General features: G+C 38.1%; 1 pseudogene across 1 annotated transcript; it reads left to right on the forward strand.

Moving 5' to 3' along the window:
* The first annotated feature begins 2,507 nt into the window (after nucleotides 1-2,507).
* On the forward strand, nucleotides 2,508-8,641 carry LOC309664748 (V-type proton ATPase subunit E 1 pseudogene; annotated as a pseudogene). The gene has a single exon. The product of its transcript is annotated as a V-type proton ATPase subunit E 1 pseudogene (transcript).
* The last annotated feature ends 1,215 nt before the right edge of the window (nucleotides 8,642-9,856 follow it).

The following is a 9,856-nucleotide window of genomic DNA, read 5'->3' on the forward strand; positions in this document are numbered from 1 at the left end:
TATAGTTTTCTGCATACAGGTCTTTGGTCTCCCTAGGTAGGTTTATTCCTAGGTATTTTATTCTTTTTGTTGCAATGGTAAATGTGAGTGTTTCCTTAATTTCTCTTTCGGATTTTTCATCATTAGTGTATAAGAATGCAAGAGATTTCTGTGAATTAATTTTGTATCCTGCAACTTTACCAAATTCATTGATTAGCTCTAGTAGTTTTCTGGTGGCATCTTTAGGATTCTCTATGTATAGTATCATGTCATCTGCAAACAGTGACAGTTTTACTTCCTCTTTTCCAATTTGTATTCCTTTTATTTCTTTTTCTTCTCTGATTGCCATGGCTAGGACTTCCAAAACTATGTTGAATAATAGTGGTGAGAGTGGACATCCTTGTCTTGTTCCGATCTTAGAGGAAATGCTTTCAGTTTTTCAGCATTGAGAATGATGTTTGCTGTGGGTTTGTCGTATATGGCCTTTATTATGTTGAGGTAGGTTCCCTCTATGCCCACTTTCTGGAGAGTTTTTATCATAAATGGGTGTTGAATTTTGTCAAAAGATTTTTCTGCAGCTATTGAGATGATCATATGGTTTTTATTCTTCAGTTTGTTAATATGGTGTATCACATTGATTGATTTGCATATATGGACTAATCCTTGCATCCCTGGGATAAATCCCACTTGATCATGGTGTATGATCCTTTTAATGTGTTGTTAGCTTCTGTTTGCTAGTATTTTGTTGAGGATTTTTGCATCTATATTCATCAGTGATATTGGTCTGTAATTTTCTTTTTTTGTAGTATCTTTGTCTGGTTTTGGTATCAGGGTGATGGTGGCCTCATAGAATGAGTTTGGGAGTGTTCCTTCCTCTGCAGTTTTTTGGAAGAGTTTGAGAAGGATGGGTGTTAGCTCTTCTCTAAATGTTTGATAGAATTCACCTGTGAAGCCATCTGGTCCTGGACTTTTGTTTGTTGGAAGAAATTTTAATCACAGTTTCAATTTCATTACTTGTGATTGGTCTGTTCATATTTTCTATTTCTTCCTGGTTCAGTCTTGGAAGGTTATGCCTTTCTAAGAATTTGTCCATTTCTTCCAGGTTGTCCATTTTATTGGCATAGAGTTGCTTGTAGTAGTCTCTTAGGATGCTTTGTATTTCTGCAGTGTCTGTTGTAACATCTCCTTTTTCATTTCTAATTTTATTGATTTGAGTCCTCTCCCTCTTTTTCTTGATGAGTCTGGCTAATGGTTTATCAATTTTGCTTATCTTCTCAAAGAACCAGCTTTTAGTTTTATTGATCTTTGTTATTGTTTTCTTTGTTTCTATTTCATTTAATTCTGCTCTGATCTTTATGATTTCTTTTCTTCTGCTAACTTTGGGTTTTGTTTGTTCTTCTTTCTCTAGTTCCTTAAGGTGTAAGGTTAGATTGTTTATTTGAGATTTTTCTTGTTTCTTGAGGTAGGCTTGTATAGGTATAAACTTCCCTCTTAGGACTGGTTTTGCTACATCCCATAGGTTTTAGATTGTCGTGTTTTCATTGTCATTTGTCTCTAGGTATTTTTTGATTTCCTCTTTGATTTCTTCAGTGATCTCTTGGTTATTTAGTAACGTATTGTTTAACCTCCATGTGTTTGTGTTTTTTACGTTTTTTTCCCCTGTAATTGATTTCTAATCTCATAGTGTTGTGGTCAGAAAAGATGCTTGATATAATTTCAATTTTCTTAAATTTACTGAGGCTTGATTTGTTACCCAAGATGTGATCTATCCTGGAGAATGTTCTGTGCGCACTAGAGAAGAAAGTGTAATCTGCTGTTTTTGGATGGAATGTCCTATAAATATCAATTCAATCTATCTGGTCTATTGTGTCATTTAAAGCTTCTGTTTCCATATTTATTTTCATTTTGGATATGATCTGTCCATTGGTGTAAGTGAGGTGTTAAAGTCCCCCACTATTATTGTGTTACTGTCGATTTCCTCTTTTATAGCTGTTAGCAGTTGCCTTATGTATTGAGGTTCTCCTATGTTGGGTGCATATATATTTATAATTGTTATATCTTCTTCTTGGATTGATCCCTTGATCATTATGTAGTGTCCTTCCTTGTCTCTTGTAACATTCTTTATTTTAAAGTCTCTTTTATCTGATATGAGTATAGCTACTCCAGCTTTCTTTTGATTTCCATTTGCATGGAATATCTTTTTCCATCCCTTCACTTTCAGTCTGTATGTGTCCCTAGGTCTGAAATGGGTCTCTTGTAGACGGCATATATATGGGTCTTGTTTTCTTATCCATTCAGCGAGCCTGTGTCTTTTGGTTGGAGCATTTAATCCATTCACGTTTAAGGTGATTATTGATATGTATGTTCCTATGACCATTTTCTTAATTGTTTTGGGTTTGTTTTTGTAGGTCCTTTTCTTCTCTTTTGTTTGCCACTTAGGGAAGTTCCTTTAGCATTTGTTGTAGAGCTGGTTTGGTGGTGCTGAATTCTCTTAACTTTTGCTTGTCTGTAAAGCTTTTGATTTCTCCATCGAATGTGAATGAGATCCTTGCTGGGTAGAGTAATCTTGGTTGTAGGTTCTTCCCTTTCATCACTTTAAGTATATCATGCCACTCCCTTGTGGCTTGTAGAGTTTCTGCTGAGAAATGAGCTGTTAACCTTATGGGAGTTCCCTTGTATGTTGTCATTTTTCCCTTGCTGCTTTCAGTAATTTTTCTTTGTGTTTAATTTTTGCCAATTTGATTACTGTGTGTCTCAGTGTGTTTCTCCTTGGGTTTATCCTGTATGGGACTCTCTGTGCTTCCTGGACTTGGGTGGCTATTTCCTTTCCCATGTTAGGGAAGTTTTCGACTATAATCTGTTCAAATATTTTCTCTGGTCCTTTCTCTCTCTCTTCTCCTTCTGGGACTCCTATAATACGATTGTTGTTGTGTTTAATGTTGTCCCAGTGGTCTCTTAGGCTGTCTTCATTTCTTTTCATTCTTTCTTCTTTATTCTGTTCCACAGCAGTGAATTCCACCATTCTGTCTTCCAGGTCACTTATCCGTTCTTCTGCCTCAGTTATTCTGCTATTGATTCCTTCTAGTGTAGTTTTCATTTCAGTTACCTCTGTTTGTTCTTTAATTCTTCTAGGTCTTTGTTAAACATTTCTTGCATCTTCTCGATCTTTGCCTCCATTCTTTTTCTGAGGTCCTGGATCATCTTCACTCTCATTATTCTGAATTCTTTTTCTGGAAGGTTGCCTATCTCCACTTCATTTAGTTGTTTTTCTGGAGTCTTATCTTGTTCCTTCATCTGGTACATAGCCCTCTGCCTTTTCATCTTGTCTGTCTTTCTGTGTATGTGGTTTTTGTTCCACAGGCTGCAGGATTGTAGTTCTTCTTGCTTCTCTAAATAAGATTTTATATATATAAAATATATATGTATATATATTTTCCTGCAAGAGGAAAGACCAATGAACACACTAATTGAAGTTCTCTTTGTTTGCCAACTTTTTATTTAATTGAAATCAGCATGATTCCTTGTCCCCCCAGTACCTCAAACAATTGCTGGCATGTAATAGTGCTAATTACTTGTATGAATGAATGAATGTTCTAGTGAGATGTGACATTTTCACCATTTCTATTCACTGTACTCTAAATCTTCCATTATTATCTATATTCAAGTTTCCCATTTTCTATGAAGGCATGTTTCTTCTTATTCTTTAACTCAGTTGTTCTCTTTCTTTGAACCTTGGCATGTACCATATTTACAACTTATTTGGCTTTACATTTTTTTATACACCTAGAAATTACAGTAATTTAGTTTTATAAACTTCTGGGAATTTATCATGAAGGCAAATTAAAAAACATTAGGCAGAGTCTTTTGGAAGATGCTCGTTGCATTGCCATTTTTAAGAGTGAAGCTGCTGCGTCCTGCTTTACCAGTTTAAGAGTACAAAATAAGGTCAAATTTCCTGTAAACATTCACATTCAACGAACCTGAGCTGCTGTGCTGCTTCCTCTTCCCAGACCTCCTCTCTCAAGTTAAGTTCAAGGTCTCCAGGAATATTTATTTAGTCCAAAGTATTTGTTATTATAACTTCACTGAAAAAGACCTGTAAAAAATCTATTTACCTCATCAAAGGACCTGTTCTCTGTGGCTGATACTACTGTCACTGTGATATGGAGTTACTTCTGAAAATACGAAGTCCAAAATCACGACCTTGAACACTGCTGGAATCATCATGACAAACAAGGAACCCAGCTGTTGCCAATTTGGCAATTGTTTCTTCGTGTGCAGGGAGAGAAGACACTTCTTCTTGTAATGTGTTTGCTTCACATCAAAGTAGGTATTGGTTCCCAGACGTTACAATTCTTAGTGACCGGCTCATTCAGCGCATATACCCAGCTGTTATTCTCAAGGCACATTATAGTGGCTGTGCCAGTATCAGCCAAACACTGCAGAACCAGCCCTTCCCTACAACATTCTAGAGCCTGAGGTTGGCCTCGTTCGCTAGTACAGAGTATCACATTTTTTTTCTAGGAGATTTTCTCTTGGGACACCTATACTTTCCCATAAAGGCAGATTCCATTAACATTAAACTTCCTAGGGAAAGATTCTTCTTTTTTTTTTTTTAACATCTTTATTGGAGTATAATTGCTTTACAATGTTGTGTTAGTTTCTGCTGTATAACAAGGTGAATCAGCTATACATATACATATATCCCCATACCTCCTCCCTCTTGCATATCCCTCCCACCCTCCCTATCCCACCCCTCTAGGTGGTCGCAAAGCACTGAGCTGATCTCCCTGTGCTATGCGGCTGCTTCCCACTAGCTACTGGTTTTAGATTTGGTAGTGTATATATGTATATGCCACTCTCTCACTTTGCCATAAAAAGAAATGAAATTGAGTTATTTGTAGTGAGGTGGATGGACCTAGAGTCTGTCATACAGAGTGAAGCAAGTCAGAAAGAGAAAAACAAATACCGTATGCTAACACATATATATAGAATCTAAAAAAAAAAAAAAAAAAAGAAAAATGGTCATGAAGAACCTAGGGGCAGGACAGGAATAAAGACGCAGACCTACTAGAGAATGGACTTGAGGACACGGGGAGGGGGAAGGGTAAGCTGGGACACAGTGAGATTCTTCTTTTAAAAGACTTGTTGTTCCTACATAAAGTTTTAGAGCACCTGGCTTTGTGGGAGAGAAGTGCTGCCTAATTCCAGCAATTACTTGTATTTTAAATCCTAGAAACTCATACATTTTAAAAAATCTGCAATATTCTTGGGTGGGTTGCTTGCTGCTTTATGTTGTAAACTGAAGTGTCACTCATTTTACCCTCCCCAAACTGAGGTTCTCTCTAAGATAACTGATATGTTCACCAAGGAACTCCTAACAACTTTTATAGGATATTTTTCTCTCTTAAAAATTATAGACTGCCTCACTGAGCACACAGCTACAAGGTGGAAATATTCAAAGGTCTAAAAATAGAATAATGACTAAGAAAAATGGTTGGTATACTTATTCAATTGGACATTATGCAGGCATTAAAATCAAGGTTATGAAGACTATATAATTATATTAAATATGCGTATGAGTTGCTAAATGACAAAAGCAGAGGCAAGTCAAAAACTTGTATATATACTTGTATGTTTGCTATATATGTATGTATCTATTCCTAGTCTCCAAGATATATAACCACTCTATCATGCCCTTAATTTTTGGAAGGGTATACAGTCCATTGCTGGAAAGTCTTAAATGATCAAATACACACACATTGGCCAGAGAATGGTGCAATACAGTTCTTTGCTTTTTGCCTCAAGTCATTTTTAGGTTCATTATGAGTTCATTTGGATGGAGATCAAGGAGTCTATTGTGTCCCGGCTGCTCTCTTCTCCCCCTCACTTAATGTCCCTTTGTCTTTACCCTTTGGCTATTCCCTCATGGTTAGGCTCTTTCCTCTTGGCCCTTAGAATCCATTCAGTTTGTTTTTTCATAAAGCTGGTGTGTGTGTGTTTGTGTATAAGTGACACAGGTCAGTCCTGCCTCATGGATAGGCATCCACAGACAAAGAAACCTTCTAAATAACTAAGAGGAAGGGGCTCGTAGAATGTCATTGTTCTCTTTGTCTCTCTTCTTCTTCTATTTTGCTAATCTGATCTGAGTCTCATCATGAGATGACCACTTGCTTTTCTTTAAAAATGAAGTGATGCAAGAAGGAAACTGTACCTACCTATGTTTGGGAGGATGGGACCAGAAGGGAATCTTACCAAAAGATTTATGGTGCTTTTATTAGAGTGGCGTATTGCATTTAGTTTTTTCCCTAATTTCCAAAGTGCATATAATGGGTTATAATACTTTACAATATAATAAGGAATTATGAAAACAGTGGATGAAGACACTTCTTAGTTTATTGATTAGGAAGTTGAATTCCAGTTCAGGTAAGTGAGGTGTCCAAGAAAAACTAGTGAGTAGCAGAACCAGGACTAACACCAGGGAGGAGCTATATTCTTGTGGAAGGCAGATAAGCATTGATGACACACCTAAATTCTTAAAATGGGTCCACCATCTTCCAGCTGCATTACCTAGGGAAGTCTTTTGCTCTCTTGGAGCCTCAGTTTTCTCATTTATAAAATGGGGATAACTGGTTGGATTGTGATTTCCACAGGCTTTACACATGATAGCACATGTTAAGTACATAGCACAGCAAAACAGAGGAGGCCTGAAGCCGTGCCAGCTTTCCTCTCCCGGTTGCCAGCTGCCCGTATGAGGCCTGAGCTCCGGCCAGTTGCCCGCCTCTTTGCGTCACTAGCACCATGGCTCTCAGCAATGCCGATGTGCAGAAGCAGGTTAAGCACACAATGGCTTTTATTGAACAAGAAGCCAATGAGGAAGCAGAAGAAATAGACGTGAAGGCAGAGGAAGAGTTCAACATTGAGAAAGTTTGTCTTGTGCAAACCCAAAGACTGAAGACTGTGGAATACTATGAGAAGAAAGAAAAGCAGATTGAGCAACAGAAGAAAATTCTGGTGTCCAACTTGATAAATCAAGTGAGGCTCAAAGTCCTCAGAGCAAGAGATGGATGATCTTACCACAGACCTACTAAATGAAGCAAAACATAGACTCAGCAAAAGTGTAAAAGATGCAACCAGGTACCAAGTACTGTTGGATGGAATGGTCCTCCAGGGTTTGTACCAGCTGTTGGAGCCCGGAATGATTGTTCGTTGCAAGAAATAAGATTTCCCTCTGGTGAAGCCTGCAGTGCAAATCCGTATGTACAAAATCGCCACGGAAAGAGATGTTGATGTCCAGATTGATCAGGAGGCCTACCTGCCTGAGGAAATAGCTGGCGAGGTTGAGATCTATAATGGGGATCGCAAAATCAAGGTTTCCAATACTTTCAAAAGCTGGCTGGACCTCATAGCCCAGTAGATGATGCCAGAAGCGCGGGGAGCCTTGTTTGGTGCAAACGCCAACAGGAAGGTTTTGGACTATGCCTGTGGGAGGTGGTGTCCATCCACTGCTGTGACGTGGACACTTCTGACATTTGAAGAAACAAGATGACCTGTATAGCTTCCTCCTTGCTGTTCTCATATTCTGTATTTATCAGTGGATACCCTTTATTAGCTAACGCCCCTGGCTGATTGGTAGCAATGGGAGAGCTTCACTTAATATGATCAGGAAACCTTCCTCTAGCTTATCTGACAGTAACACAACTTCCCGCTGGTTCTGCAGCACGAAGGTGAGGGGTCAAATGGTGGGTGCATGAATGTCCCTGAGTCTCCTGCTCTCCTCTGGTCCAGCGTCCAGCCTACAGAGGGGCGGTGTGTGGTGGGCTCTAGGGTCAGGTCACCGCTCTTTGGATTTCAAGTGCATGTGGGGCCGCATTCCTTCCAGCAGTAGCAGCTTCGCTGTTAGCTGTTTGGGCCTAGAAGTGTTTGTCTGTAATATGATTTAAGATCTAAGCCATGAATATGCTCTATTTATTAAAACGAAATGCATACGTGGAAAAAAAAGTATGTAACACAGATACTGTCACATAATGGGTAATCAGTAAATGTTATTTCCCTTCCTTGCCAGTTGCTCTGTTACCTGGTGCAGAGCCTTACCAGTGTACCAGCCAGCATCTTCTCTTGAGTTACTGTAGTATATTATGTTTTATTACACTTGTATACAATGCCATGTGTTGTTCACATGTTGAAGTCCTAACTGCTAGTATCTCAGAACGTGACTGTATTTGGAGACAGGGCCTTTGAAGAGGTAGTTAAGTTAAAATGAGGTCTTTAGGGTGGGCTTTAATCCAGTCTGACTGGTGTCTCTGTAAGACAGGGACATTTGGATACATGGAGAGACACCAAGGATGCATGTGCACAGAAGAAAGACACTGTAAGGAAACAGTGAGATGGTGGCCACCTGCAAGCCAATGAGAGAGGCCTCAAGAAAAACCCCAACCTGATGACCCCTTGATCTTGGACTTCCAGCCTCCAGAACTGTGAGAAAATAAATTTCTATTGTTTAAGCCATGCAATTTGTGATATTTTGTTATGGCAGCCCTAGCAGAGTAATACACCTTCTATCTTTACATAGAAGCTAAGCTGCTTGAGGGAAAACTGCATTGCACTCATTTGTAATCAGAGCAGATAATCAACAATTTCTTGATGAATACTATGATTTTTATTAAGGATAGATTTTTATTAAGGGTATGATTTTTATTTGTTTTATATGTCTTTGATGTCTCCCATGGAGGCCCAGATATTGAGGTTACTGACAACTATAACGTGATGATGAGGATTATATATGATTTTTTTTTTCTCTTGCAAATAGCGACGAGAATTGTCCCTTTTATGAAGTCATAGGAGTAAATGCAATTAAAGATGAAAAGATTATTCCTGGTTGCCTGTCTAGACATAGGAAGAGAGAATTAAATCTTCAAATGTAATTTCTGAAATGAGGATTAATGACCAGTAGTACATGATTCCCTCATATACTCATGACCTCATGTTGTTTGAGACTAAATGTGAGGGCTTCTCACTACCTTTGTATTAATGAATATGACTGAGTTATTGTAAATATAGTTAGGATATAACATTAACTTGTCTGTGTTGGAAGTTTGCCTTGTATTTTGCAGAGGATCAAAAAACAGGTAATCATAAAAGAGAAAGTCGAAGGGTTTTTTACTGAGTTTTAAAAATTACATTTGATTCTCATTTTCTGGGTATGGAAAATATGGGAGAAAATGAATTATCTTAATTACTTTATGGAAGGGACATCAAGAGATGAAAAAATTTTGCAGGGTTTTCAATGTTTGCTAAGTCTGAGAGCTCAGAGGAGAATTTAGTGATAAATGAGAAATCATCTGAACAGTAAGATAGCAAGTTTATTACTGGGAAAAATGCAGAAAATAGTTTTTAAGGAAGTGGAGAGGGTTACTTGTTTTTGAGCCAACATGATCTTTGTTCCCTTAGCACATACCTGTATACACACATGCATACACAGAAGGAATAGTTTTCTAATGTCTTGTCATTATCATAATCTACTGAATAATCTTTGGATGTTAATTAAAACCTCTGGTCCTCATTCACACATCTACAGATAAAAGGCATTAGAATACATAATCTAGAAAAACTCTAACATACGTTTCAATTCTAGCATTCTATGACTCTTCTGTATCTGGAGGTATGGGAAAAAAGGGAGGGGATGAAAGTGATGTCACTGAAGGAGGCTACTGTTTATACTGGTTCTGCTAGTCTCCTAAAGACAGTCTCTGCCACAGGTCATTGACTGGCTTTTGAGGTCAAACACCAAGCCTTATGCTTCAAGATGACAAGGTGCTATTCACTGCTGAATTTCCAGAACTAGAAGAATACCTGCAACATAGAAGACAGTCAAAAT

This window comes from Balaenoptera physalus (genome assembly GCF_965194825.1).
Source record: "Balaenoptera physalus genome assembly, chromosome: 7".
Classification (NCBI taxonomy): domain Eukaryota; kingdom Metazoa; phylum Chordata; class Mammalia; order Artiodactyla; family Balaenopteridae; genus Balaenoptera; species Balaenoptera physalus.